General features: G+C 43.7%; 1 pseudogene; it reads left to right on the plus strand.

Moving 5' to 3' along the window:
* Positions 1–3,765: 3,765 nt before the first annotated feature.
* Positions 3,766–4,803, plus strand: LOC100953556 (annotated as a pseudogene).
* Positions 4,804–14,345: the final 9,542 nt, after the last annotated feature.

Below are 14,345 nucleotides of genomic sequence, written 5' to 3' on the forward strand. Positions count from 1 at the left end.
ACTCTTGGTTCTCTTTGATCCACTGCCAAAATTCCAGCACTCAGCAAATGTCTGGCATGTAGCAGATACTCCATAAATTTGTTGGATAGATGAATGAACGAATGGATGAATTAACCTACTGCTACACCCTGATTCTTAGTTCTCACTACAGCTGCTAGAAAAAGAAAGAACCCAGATTATCTTCTAGTGTATCCTCTGGAAGTTTGATGACTATCAAATGGACTCAACACAGATCCTTTTGCCAAATATCTCTGGCTGTATAATAAGCCACCTCACGCTTACATGGGATAAAACAACCACCATTTTATGTTATTCATGATTTTGTGGGCCACAAATTTGTGTTTCACATGGAGTTGCAGTCAGATGTTGGATGGGCTGCAATCACCTGAAGCCCCAACTGGCGCTGGGGGATCCAGATTCAACTTATGTCACCCAGATGGCTGGCAGGTGATGATGGCTGTCACCTGGGAGCCCAGCTAGGGCCATCCACAGGGGCACCTGTACATGGCCTCCCCAACATGGCAGTCTTGGGGTTGTTACATTTCTTCCATAGCAGCTGGCTTACCCTGGAGTTAGTGCCCCAAGACAGCAAGGCAGAAGCTTGGCCATTTGTTGACCTAGCCTCATAATTCACACAATGTCACTTCTTCCATACTCCTTTTGTCAAAGCAGTCACAAGCCCACCCAAGTGCAGTGGGAGAGGATATAGACCCTACCTCCAGATGAGAGGCATGTTAAAGAATTTTAACACTTCCACAGACATGATCTTACAGTCCTGTGGGACTAGCCAGGTATAAGAAGTAAGTGCAGAGAGTGAGACAATAGAGACTAGAGGGGACTGCAGAGAAATGGAGAATTTTGCTCTGTCTGGAGGGATCATTCATAGCTTAGCTCCAACCAATTTCTTCCCTGTGAAAAAAATTGACCTTTTGACTTTTCAACTGAAGTTGTGAAACTTTTAGTGGAATTTCCCCATTTTGAAATCACTGTAAGTCCAGCCTGGGCAACATAGCAAGACCCCATCTGTAAAAACAAATAATAAGAAAATTAAAAATTAAAGTGCTCTGTGAGCTGAAGGGATGAAGTCTGAAGATTCCCAGGTGTCCATTTTTGGGTTCCTGAGATAAATGATCTGAAGCTAATAGGGCTTTGTGGTAACAGAGCTGGAGTTCACCACTTGTACCTTTAGGCAGTATGATCTTCAAGGAATTTTTGAGCACTCTTTCCACAGAATTGGAAATAACATGAACCAGCCAAAAGACCACTTTGGTAGAACTGAGTCATTAGCAATCCTGAAAGTTAGAAAAATAAATGGAATGAAGTGAAACATCTTTTGACCCCCCCACCCCGCATCGTGTGGCAGGAGTCTTATATGTATCATTGCATCTAATTTTCGCCCACAGCTACATGGGCTAGCTGCAATTATCTTCCTATTGCAGTACCTCACTGCAATTAGACCTTGTGCTGGAGTTCATACAGGTAGAAGGTGGTAGAGCCCAGGATGGTCAGCAGAACACTGGAGCCCGCACACCCAAAAAGTCTCCCCTCCAGACCAGACCCTTGGGGTTATCAAAGCTGCATAATTAATGGGCTGGCCCTTACTGAATCAACCAAATGACATAATGGGAGCCAGGGGCCTTCAGTGGGTCTAAAGGTTGACTATCTTCTACTTTAAACATCTCCTGGTTGGTGGTCATTATACCAGAAGAACTGCCCTACAACAGCAATAACCAAAATGGTTAGAAATAATACCATCTAAAGAATGTTCCCTATGTGCCAGTGCTTGTATGTATGTGTGTATTTTTTTTTATTTAATCCTTAATATAGTCTGTTTTATGAATGAGAAAAAACTGAGGCACAGAGAGGTTGAATAACTTGCCTGAGAAAAGACACTAGCAAGTGGCAGAGTTAGGATCATAACTCAAGGCTGTTCAACTCCAACTTTGTTCTCATAAACCCTGTTACCCTGTTTAGAAAGTCTTCCTATGTGCCACACTAGTGAATGAAGTTTGAATGAGCCATGTCCATCCATAGAAGATTATCTCCAGCACAGGAGGGAAAGCTGCCTCTCACAGGGCCTTTCCTTGGTGGATTCCTTTGTGCCCAGTCTTACAAGGACTCAGAATCCCAGCATCCACTGTGTGTTCAGAGACTGACATATGCTGGCAAAACTCACAAGAGACTGACCTATATACCAGAATGGACCCATAGTGTTCGTTTGCAATGATGTTTATAAATACCAAGAGACTAGAATGCCTCTGCTGGTGTGAACACCACATTTGTTCTTTGTCTGAGCTCAAATTGTAATCATTTATTCATTAAACAAATATTTATGGGACATCTGCACTGGAGTGAGCAAAAGCAAACATAGCAGGAAGGTGGTTTGGTGAATGTGTAATCGGTGTAGACTTCTGAGTCTACACTGTGAATCTTTTTGGATTGCAAATAAAAGACCACTTGCATTTGCTTTAACAGAAAAGACAGTTTATTATAATTTTTTTAAAAACTAGGGGTATCTCCTGGAACACAAGGATGGGAATTAAAGTTTGGCTTCAAGAGGGGTAGGAATTCAGAATAAGAAATCAGAAACCATGAGATTCTCTCTCTCTTTCTCTCTCTCTCTCTCTCCCCCTGCCCCACTTCCATGGTCTTTCTCCCCTACGTCTGCTTCATTCTTTTCTTCCATCAGTCAGAAATCCAAATTCTTGGCTGCCCAGAAACTGACTTTAGCTGACTTTAACAGAAAAGGACTTTACTGAAAGGCTATCAGGAGACTTAGAATCTCCAGGAAGGCCAAGGAACAAAACAAAAAACAAGCAGGAACAGGGAGAGGCTAGACAGCCAGAACCACAGCCCCAGTCACACTACAGCCCAAACCTGGTGAGGACGCCACCCTTGCTGCCACTAAGACCAAGCATCTCAGCTTGCACCAGCTCCCCACCACTGCTACCAGGCCCCTCGGGCTGCTGTGGGCACTGCTGCCTGGAATACAATCCCCACTATGCCTGTATCGTGCTTATAAGTTTTTACTATAAAAATGTTCATACACATACACATGTAAATAGATTAGAACAGTGAACTCCCATCACCAATTTAAATAATTCTCAAACTCATGGCCAATCTTCTTTCATTTGTACCTCCACACACTTTGCCCCATCCCTACAACATTTTGAAGCAAATGCCATTTACCCTGTATTATTATCCATGACTATTTCAACATGTATCTCTAGAACAGGGTTTCCTAATCCTGGCACTATCGACCTCTTGGGCCAAAGAATTCTTCGCTGTAAGGCCATCCTGTGCTTTGCAGAATGTTTACAGAATCCCTGGTCTCTACTCACCAAATGCCAGGAGCACCTCCTCATCCCTCGTCGTAACAACCAAAAATACCTCTAGACACTGCCAGATGTCTCCTAGGGGACAAAATTTCCCCGATGGAGAAGGATATATGTATCACCATAAAAAAAAATAAATAGATAGATAGGTGTCCCTGTTGATAGAACCACAAAACTATCATCATACTTTAAAAATTTAAAATAATTCCTCAAAATTATTAAATGCCAAGTCAGTGTTCAAATCTGTGTAATCATCTCATGGTATTTTTGTTATATTTATTTGTTAAATTCTAGATTAAAATAAGCCCTATACCTTACCACTGGCTGCTGTCTATAAGTCTCTTCTAATAATAAGCTTGCTGGTTCTCTGGTCCTACTGTTCATCAGACAGCCACTTCTAGCTCAGTGCCAGCTGAATCCCTGAGGCACCATGGTGAAAGTGAAGGTTGGAATAAACGGCTGGGGTCATATTGGGCACCTGGTCACCAGGGCTGCTTTTAACTCTGGCAAAGTGGATATTGTCACCATCAATGATCCCTTCATTGACCTCAACTGTGTGGTCTGGTATGATTCCACCCATGGCAAATTCCATGGCACAGTCAAGGCTGAGAACGGGAAGCTTTTCATCAATGGAAATCCCATAACCATCTTCCAGGAGCAAGATCCCACCAAAATCAAATGGGGTGAGGCAGGCGCTGAGTATGTTGTGGGGTCCACTGGCGTCTTCACCACCATGGAGAAGGCTGGGGCTCACCTACAGGGGGGTGCCAAAAGGGTTATCATCTCTGCCCCTTCTGCTGATGCCCCCATGTTTGTGATGGGTGTGAACCACAAGAAGCACAAAAACAGCCTCAGCATTGTCAGCAATGCCTCCTGCACCACCAACTGCTTAGCCATGACAATTTTGGCATTATGGAGGGACTCATGACCACAGTCCATGCTATCACTGCCACCCAAAAGGCTGTGGATGGCCCCTCTGGGAAGTTGTAGCATGATGGTCATGGGTCTCTCCAGAACATCATCCCTGCCTCAACTGGTGCAGCCAAGGCTGTGTGCAAGGTCATCCCTGAGCTGAATGGGAAGTTCACTAGGGTGGCTTTCCATGTCCCCACTACCAGTGTGTCAGTCAAGGATCTCACCTGCTATCTGAAAAAGGCTGCCAAATACAATGATGTCAAGAAGGTGGTGAAGCAGGCATCAGAGGGCCCCCTCAAGGGCATCCTGGGTTACACCAAGCACCAGGTTGTCTCCTCTGACTTCAACAGTGACACTCATTCTTCCACCTTTGATGCTGGGGCTGGCATTGCCCTCAATGACCACTTAGTCAAACTCATTGCCTGGTATGATAACGAATATGGCTACAGCAACAGGATTATGGATCTCATGGCCCACATGGCCTCTAAGGAGTAAGAATCCCCAGACCACCAGCCCCAGTCAGAGCACGAGAGGAAGAGAAAGGCCCTTAGCTGCTGGGTGCCCTTGCCTACTCAGTCCCCCACCTCACTGAGAATCTTCCCTTGAGACAGTTTCCACACCAGACGCCCTAAAGAATGGGAGGGGCCTAGGGAGCCCCATCTTGCCATGTAACATCAATAAACTTCCCTGAATTCAGCCAATAATAATAATAATAGTAAGCTTGCTCACCCTCTTCTCTTTTTCCCCCTTGCAGTTTGTTTCTTTAAGGTTACCAGGGACCAGAGGGAGGAAGAAGAAATGGGAAGATGTAAGTCAAAGGATCCCAAGTATCAGACATATAGGATAAATGAGTCTGAAGATCTAACGGACAACATGAGGACTCTCCTTAATACACGTGTAACACTGCACTGTGCTCAGGACTTTTGCTGAAAAACTAGAAACTATGTGAGATGGCAAATATGTTAATTTCCTCAACTATAATATTCTTTTCAGTATATATATAACAAAACATATATACAAGAAATATATACAAGAAAATCATTTTTTAAGCAAGTTCCCCACAATCTGAATTACAGAATCTATCTCCACAGTTGAATTGAACACGTTCCTGTTTCTGCTGTGTTTCCTAGAAATCGGCAGTCAGATCTGGAGGCTTGATCTGATTCCAGTTCTATTGTTGACTGCTTCCTGATTATGGAGCACACGTCTATCAGAAGGCCAGGAGGCCCATTTGCCTTTTTTGTTAGATATCAGCAGTCATTGGCAATCACTTCCCAAATCCTTCATTTCATTAAGTATTAAATATGGTGCAATTCTACCGATCCTTCTTCACTTATGAGCTAGACTATTTATAAAGAGAAACATGCCCTTCCATTGTCTGGTTACTCTGACAAACAGTTTGCGTAGGGAAAGTAGGATAAATGCTTTACTGCCTCCCTTTCCTTGCCGGTTTTCAAACTAAAGCATTGGTAAATGAGTGTCTTCCAAGAGATCCTGTGGGTTTTGTTACTGTTGTTGGTTAGCATCATGGTGAACTCCTGAATTTCGATACATTAGAAGTGCTTACAGTCCACTGAAGTCATGGTCCTATTGGTGTTCAACTTGTTCTGTTTGGGGCCAGTGGAATCCCCTTAAAGATGGCTCTTGAGACCCCTTGATGGACCTCATCGGTCTTACCTAGCTTCTTAGCCGGCTGGTAGGACAAGACCTGCCAGGTTCACTGTGTACAATTCATGGCACCAATCACGTATTAGTTTTTTCTCTAAGGAGTCCTAGTTCTCCTAGTATGGTTCAATGTTTATGTAGCATTCACTCCAGATTCAAGCCTCAGGTAGCTAAACAGAGTTGGCCAAGCCTGTACCACTTCCCCCTGTACTTGTGGCTATCAGGCTGGAAAACAAAGATGTGGCCTTTTGGGCTCTTTTCACCAGAGGCAGCTTTGATTCCACCGAGACAGTGGAGAGTGAAATTCACTAAACATGAAAAGGAGGGTGGGACAATGAGTGACCCACCATCACCACCACCACATGGCAGATACTTCTGTTTCTCTCTCCTCCTAAAACAGACTTTCTCAGCACACATGGCCGAACGTGACTGTCCTGCAGCTCCCAAATTCACACATCTTTCCAGCTCAAGTACCAATAAAAACCAAGTCCCAATTCTAAACTCCCAGGAGATATGGTTCAGTTATTCCCATCTGGGTCAGATATCATCAGCTCTCACCTAAGGCCAGAAGCGTGCAACATAAACCTGCCACGGGGACTTCCCATCAAAATAGAAAACAACAAGTTCTCAAAGAAAGAGAGACCTGCCTGAGCCCACACCCCAAAAGACATCCTCTTCCCACAGCCAGAGTGGAAGATTGGAAATGATTAGAACTTTGGAGGCTCCAGGTTCTGGGAACTTCGCCCCCTTTCTATGGTTCCCAGTATATGAAAGTCCCAACATCACACCCTAAACCCTCCAGAGGTGCCTGGCTTCTTGTCCCAGTGACATCACTGAATGATCCCTCTTTCCCCAGCTAACAACCACACCTCACGTTTCCAGAGCCCTTCCTTGTGTGTGCCAGTCAGTCACCCTGTCACCCATAAAGTGTGGCTTGTTTCTCTCCATCTCTGAAACCTCTTTGTGGTCAGCACCATTGTTATCGTCTGTTTTTCTGATGGAGAAACTAAGGTTTGGAGACCTGAATTTGCCCAGATTTAATCACCCTACTAGCAAGAGATGAAGCCAGGATTGAAGCCAGGCAGTCTGATACAAGAGCCTGCGTTCTTTAACTTGACACCATCCTTTGAGGTCACCATCATTTAGAGGCATTCGAGTCCTCCCCTGCCCTGTAACCGTGGTGTCTCATGAAGGTAACTCTCCATTTTTCTAGGTTTATCTAAGTGTCTTCCTTCTGCAGTTATCTCTCGGGGAGCCACCTGATTTTAAAGTCAGTCATATGTACCAACCACATCATAGAATTCAGTAGCCAGACTTTCTATTATGGTCCTCATGCAAAGAAACCTACTTATCATAACAAAAAAGATGTTATTCTAAAACTTACAACCATTAGTGTAAAGAATATGGGTGTGTATGGACTCTCCAAAAAACACAAACTCATTCTACCACACAGAAATATTTGTTAAGCATTGTTTTAGTGAGGGGAGACAGAGTGAACAAACACACCTGCTCTTAGGAAGCTTTAAGTGCTGGGCCGGGAGAGGGCAGAGACATAAGCAATAAACAAGAAAAGTAAGGAATGTATGTGGTGTGTCAGATTAATGATAAGTGCTCTGGAGAAAACAATAAAAGAGGGAGGTGAACATGAAGTGTTGAAGGTGGGGAATTAAAATTTTAGACTAGGGGAGGATAAGTTCCACATTAGAAGGGCCATTTGAGTAAAATACAAAAAGAAGCCAAATAGTGAGTAGCTATCTGAGGACACAGTATTCTAAGAGAAGGAACAGCACGTGCAAAGGCCCTGAGGTAGGGCTGACTGCAGGTGTGTTCAAAAACAGAAAGAAGGCTGGTGTGGTGAGAGGGAAGTGAAGGTGAGGAGAAGTGAGCATGGAACCAGGTCCTATGGGGCATTGACAGTCCCAGTGAGGACCCGGGCTTGTACCCTGGGCGGGGAAAAACCAGCAAAAGAGCTGCATGATATGACTGGTGCCTTCACAGCATCAATCTGGCTGTGGTGCCACAAACAGACGCCCAGTGAGGAATCCAGGGAACTAGTTAGCAGGCTGTTGAAATGATCCAGGTAAGAATAGATGTGATACGAACCCGGGTACTGGCAGAGAAGGTGGACATGTTTATCTACCTTCCTCCCCAAGGTAGAGATTGACATGGAATATAAAAGAAAGAGGACTCCAGTGGGCTCCAGGGTTAGGGCTGAGCAAGTCCTCCTGGTGATTCAGAATATCACTCAAGTTTCCTCCAAGTTGGAGCAACCTGAACGTGCTTCTTTCTCTCCCATTATAAATTAAACCAGTTTGTTTATAACTTATAACTCCAAAGGATCTCTGTAGGTGAAAATATCACACTTCCTCTAAAAGATGCCCCACTGTATTTTCAGACCGTCGGCTACTAGATCTTCTCTCAGGACCCAGCTCTGCCCCAGACACACAAAGAAATCATTTTCCTAACAGCCAAGTTCAAGTAAAAATATGTTTTTCTGGCTTACCGTCCTAGGCAAAATTCCAACACACTGCTTAAATGCTACCAGCCAATTAGTCAAAGATTTATAAACTTATTCTGTTACTACAGTCCAGGAGTGTTAGAAAGAAAGTTTAATATAAACTATTTTCCAGAACATGCTGAAATTGGGAGAAAACTGTGGGGTCAGAAAGTAATGAAGATGAGAGAGGAAATTGCAGCTGGGCTGAGGGAGGTCAAACCTATAGATCCAGACTAACCAACAAACTGTTAGGTACCAAGAAAGATGAACTTCAAACAAAAGCATCTATCTCAAGGCTGCTAATGTATCATATATATTTATATATTTATATATTAAAAATCTCTATGGAAACATCTTGAACATTCCTTCATTAACCATCAAATTAGCACAGATTTCTCCTCCTGTCGATCTGCCATGCTCTTTTTCAGCATATTGAATTTATCTTTGAGACTAAATCACTTTGAGAGACACAGACATGTCCTATCACAGAAAGCGAAGCAATGGTTTCTAATCGCAGCTGACCAAGAGCTTGTAGCTTGATATGTAAGGCATCCTATGAAATGACATATTTCCTGACTAAGAGGATGTTTAATGGCAGGGTTAAAAGGTCTGAACAGAAGTGGGTTTGAATCCCAGCTCTACCCCTGTAAAAATCTTACACAAGTGACATAACTCACAAAGCCTCACTTTCCTCATCTGTAAAATGGGAACAACTCAACTCATCTCCTAGAGGAGCTAGGAAGATCAAATAATGGAAAATGTAAGGTTTCGTGTAGCACAGTGCCCAGTACAGAATCCCACTTCAAAAAGGCATTGGTCACTGCCATTTCACTATTAATAAAAAGACCTCAGGGTGTCTGATGGCTGGTTTTGCTTTGTGCCTCCTGGTTCATGAACCAAAATCCCCTCCTGGTCTGTTAAGACGCCCTGTCAGTGGGCTGGGAATATTTAACAGCACACACAAGCCTGTTTCAGCAGCATGTTTTCCTTTGTCGAGCTGCAATTTCTTAATTGCCCTAAAGCAGATGTACTTGGTTTTGCCAGCCAAATTGCAGGAGATAGGTTTCAGGGTTTGGGTTTCAAAACACAACATTGGCACTGGGTCATTTCATGTTTGCAAGATAGTCCCTGGAAGTGATATGAACAGGGCTGAGGCGGCATGGGTGCTAAGGGAGAACAGTGAGAGGAGGAGGGCAGGTATTTTCTGATTAAATCAGGACAGGCAAGAAATGGGACTTCTTGGAGTCTCATCCACCTGGTGCCCTCCTAAATACAGACAACTGCAGGATGTGGGGTGGTGGGATCTAGTGGCTAGAATGAGCTCCAAATAAAGTGAGGGCAGGAGGAGAAGTCTTTGGATGTCACCGAGGCCAACAATCATTAAACTGTGCTCTGCAGACCTCTGGAAAAGGGATCCTCCACCCTCTCTTTTAATAAAATTAATTATCATTATGGGAGCCAACATTTATTGAGGACTCATAACACGCTAGGCACAGTTCTAAGCACTTTGCATGAATCAACTCATTACATCCTTTCAACAGCCCTAGGGGTAAAGGTTTGGATAACATGTCCAAAGCTGCCCACCTTGTAAGTGGCGAGGCCAGGATTCTGACCCAGGCAATGTGGAGTCAGAGGTCAGGGTCTCAAATGCTTGGTTTTCATCATCTTTACCTGTGCAAGTTACTGTATAACAATCTATTTTGCTGTGCACACACATTTATCCAATCTACTTCAGACAATGTTCTCGGCGGCTTCTTCCTAGATATTCATTCATTCATTTGTTTATTCATTCATTCAACGATCCCTTGTGGAGTACTAATCAGGAGAGAGAGTGGAGCCCAGTGGGTTACAACATGGCCTTTAGAACCTGGGCTGTCAGGCAGTTTGTAGAGCACAGTAATGACGTGACAAATGGGGACGGAGGACTGTTGTGGGCCAGAAGAGACTCAGAACCATCATGCCACCACTGAATGCAACAGAGGCTTGTATGGATCTTGATTTTAAAAAAAAAATTGAAGATATGTTTAAGACAATCAAGGAAATGTGAATACAGATGGGCATTAGATGACATCAAGGATTACTGTTAATTTTGTAAGAGTGATAATGGCATAGAGGTTATGGAAAATGGCCTTGATGGCCTGGTTTCTCTTAATAAATAAACTTCAAAGTAAAAAAAAAAAGAGAGAGAGAGAGGGAGAGAGAAAGAGAGAGGGAGAATCCATAGATTAAAACAGACATTAGAGACATCTCAACTGATTGCAACATATGGTCCTTGTTTGTGTGCTGATTCAAACAGACTATAAAAGAAAAAATAAAAAGAGAGAGGGAGGCAGGGAGGGAGAAAGGAAGAGAGGGAGAGAGAAGAAAACAATAAAACAATATGAGACAATTGGGGAAATGTGAATGTCAACTGAATATTTAATGATGTAAAAGGAAATGACTGTAAAATGTTTAGGTGTGATAATGGCATTACGGCTGTATTGTTTCACAAGACTCCCTATCTTTTATAAGTACATGTTGAAATATTTACGGAGAAAATAACAAATTTGCTTCAAAATAATTGGCAGGGGAGAGGAAGGAGAATATAGATGAGAGCTTAACGCAACAAGACCACCCGTGAGCTGACAATTTTTTGAAGCTAAAAAGAGGTACAAAGGGAGTTTGTAGAGGTACAAAGGGAGCTAAAAAGAGGTACAAAGGGAGCTAAAAAGAGGTACAAAGAGGTACAAAGGGAGAGACATTATTGTCTCTACTTTGGGCTAGATTTGAAATTTCCACAGTAGTTTTTTTGACATTCACATCAGAGAGAGATACAAACTGACATATTTGTAAGTGAGATAACGTTACGTCTGGGGTTTGCATTTAAATATTCTAGCAAAATCGTTTAAAATGTAGAAATAGGATAGAACAATATTGGCCGTGAGTTCATCATTGCCAGAGCTGAGTGATGGATCAATGCGTGTGCATGATTCTATTCTCTCTACTTTTGCTTATGTTTGAAATTTTCCTTAACATAGAGGAGGCAAAAAGAGCCTCGGCTCTGGACCCACAGTACCTCAGTCATCCTGAGTCTCCGCCATGGATTCATCTGTTAGCTTTTTGACCTTCAGTAATTGATATACTCCCTGCCTCAGTTTCCTCCTCTGCGTAATGGGATAAACATAAAATCCATGTCCATCACAGCTTTCTTTATAATAGCCCTAAACTGGAAACATCTGAATGTCCATCAACAGGTAAATGAATAAACAAATTGTGGTACATCCACACAGTGGATGCCTCTCAGAAATAAAAAGGAATGAACACTGATACATACACTGAAATGGATGCATCTCAAAACAATTACACTGTGTGATATTAGCCAAAAAAATAGAGTACATACTGGATGATTCCTTTTATATAAAATTTTAGAAAATGCAAACCTATCTTTAGTGGTGGAAAGCGAGCGATAGCAAGCACACTGGTATGCCTGGGGCAGGGGCGGCAAGGAAGAAGGGGTAGGAGGATTACAAAAGCACGCAGGGGGGTGTTCTGGGTTGATGGTTATATTCGCTATCTTGATCGTGGTTTTGTTTTCACAGTGTACCCATGTTAAGATTTACCAAATTGTATACTTAAAATATATGTAGTTTACATGTCTATCTTATTAATGTTTTAATAAAGCTATTAAAAATAAAACAAAACTTATCTCAAAAAATTGAGAATTACATAGGTCAATGACTGTATAGAATCCTACCAGGCCTCTGGTGAGCTCTCAGGCAACCATCACAAGGTATAGATTCTGGGATAAGTCCTGGGGCTATAAGAATAGGCAGGCGTCCTCAAACTATGGCCTGCAGGCCACATTTATCCGGCCTGCCAGGTGTTTTTGCCACCGCTGCTTGTCCTGCTTAGCAGCCGACTCGTCCTGAGGCCCACAGTCTGGCCCTCCAATGGTCTGGGGGACAGCAAACTGGCCCCCTGTTTAAAAAAATTGAGGACCCCTGATCTAAGGTCTTGAGCCCTCCCATTCATGAAGCACTCAGGCATACTAGAAGAGAAAAACAAATTCCAAAACATTACAATAGGGAAGAATCACAGGGAACAAGAACATGAGTCAGCACAGGCTTCCTAGAAGAAGAAACATGTCAGCTGAGGCCTAGAAATTGAGCAGGAGTTGGCCAGGACAGAGTCTGAGAGAAGGATGTTCCAGTTAGAAGGAAAGCATGTGCAAAGGCCCTGAGGCATAGCCAGGAAGTACAAATAGTTCTAACGGGTGGGATGCAGAGGGTATGAGGGTCTGAAAGAGAAAGTGGCAGAGAAGAGGCTGAATTAAGGACTAATCGTGGGAACTAGCATTTATTGTTTTCTATGAACTAGGCCCTGTCCTAAGCGTTTTACATTCATGAACTCATTTATGCACCATAATAAACCCATGACATGGGTACTGCCATTACTTCCTTTTTACATATGAGGAAATTGATACGCAGAATGGTTAAAGCACTTTATCCAAGACCACACAGCTAATAAGGATGGCAAGCCGGATTCAAGTGCAAGCCTCCGTGATTCCAACTCTCACTGTACCCTAACACCTTGGCAGCCCCAAAAGTGTTGGAGAGTTTTTGTAAGCATTAAACAGACAGTACTGACAACCTAGTGTCACACAGAGCTTTGTTCCTTGAGTTAATGAGGAGGTTTAAAAGAGAAGTGAAAAGGGAATAGATTTCTCTGGAATATGTCTGTGTAGCATTGCAGTGGGAACCCTCTATTACCATCCCCCATTTAGTGGAGGAGAAAACTAATGACCAGATAAGTCAAGTAACTTGTCCAAGGTCACACAGCTAGAAATCTTTGAAGTCTGGCTCAAAATCTCATGCCTTTAAACACCATCCTATATCTAGAAATCACAGTTCTCCCCTAAGGTATGATATCACCCATCTCCTGCATCCCACACTTCCCACCCCAACGCCCCTACAGGGCTCAGGACTCCCTTGCCTGGCCGATATGTGGCCTCCATCCAAGCTGCTGGAAGAAGGACATCAAGACCATCACTGGCAGAGGGGGACATCGGACTTCCACCTCTTGAAGATGGATGTCAGAATCCTATGACATGGTGCTCCCAGTCAGTCCCTCTTCCCTATTGAATTAGCACCGCTTGACACATCCCTCTTTTGCCACTTTAATATGATAAGTGGCTAATTTGATTGGGCTCAATGAGATGTAAATGATTGGATTCAATAAAGAACCAGGGAGTGTTTCCCTTTACCCGGCAGACCTCATTTCTCATGGGAGGGACAGCTTTCCGCACGGGAGCAGAAGAGAGGAGATGGAAGACCTTATTTTCATCTTACAGACGAGGCAGGCTATACGCCCCCTCTCTTCCAGCTCTGGGACCCTGATGAGTAGGCAAACCTTGAGTCCTAAAAATGGGATCCCCACATTCCCTGACAATCATCATACCTGATCTCCCCACCTTCCAAAGCTCCCCATGTCCAGGTTCCCACAGTGGGCAGCCTCAGTGTTGTCCATGCTGTAGGTCACTCCCACCACTACCCACTTGGCACTGGGGCACAAAATGGCCACAACATTCCCAGGGGACTGAGGGTAGAGAGTAATGGATAGAATCAGATCCCTGGGGAGAAGGGCTGGGGTCCAGATAAGGCTGTTCCCAGACAGCCTCCACCCATCCCCACCTCCTAGTATATGCACACCCTTCTGCTGTCCCCTCTCATACTGTGACCAAAAGAATGTGACAGAAGTGATGATAAGTCACATTTGAGAGTAAGTTATAAAAGACACCATGGCTTTTACAATGGGCTTACTCTCCAGGATCACACACTCTGGGGGTGTCTGGTACCATGTCATAACGACACCCAAGCACCCTCTGAAGAGGCCCACATGGCAAGGAATGGAGGCCTCCAGGCAATGGGCAGCAAGGAACTGCGACCATCCACAAG

Source organism: Otolemur garnettii, unplaced genomic scaffold, assembly GCF_000181295.1.
Source record: "Otolemur garnettii isolate 467f Iridium unplaced genomic scaffold, OtoGar3 scaffold00044, whole genome shotgun sequence".
NCBI lineage: Eukaryota > Metazoa > Chordata > Mammalia > Primates > Galagidae > Otolemur > Otolemur garnettii.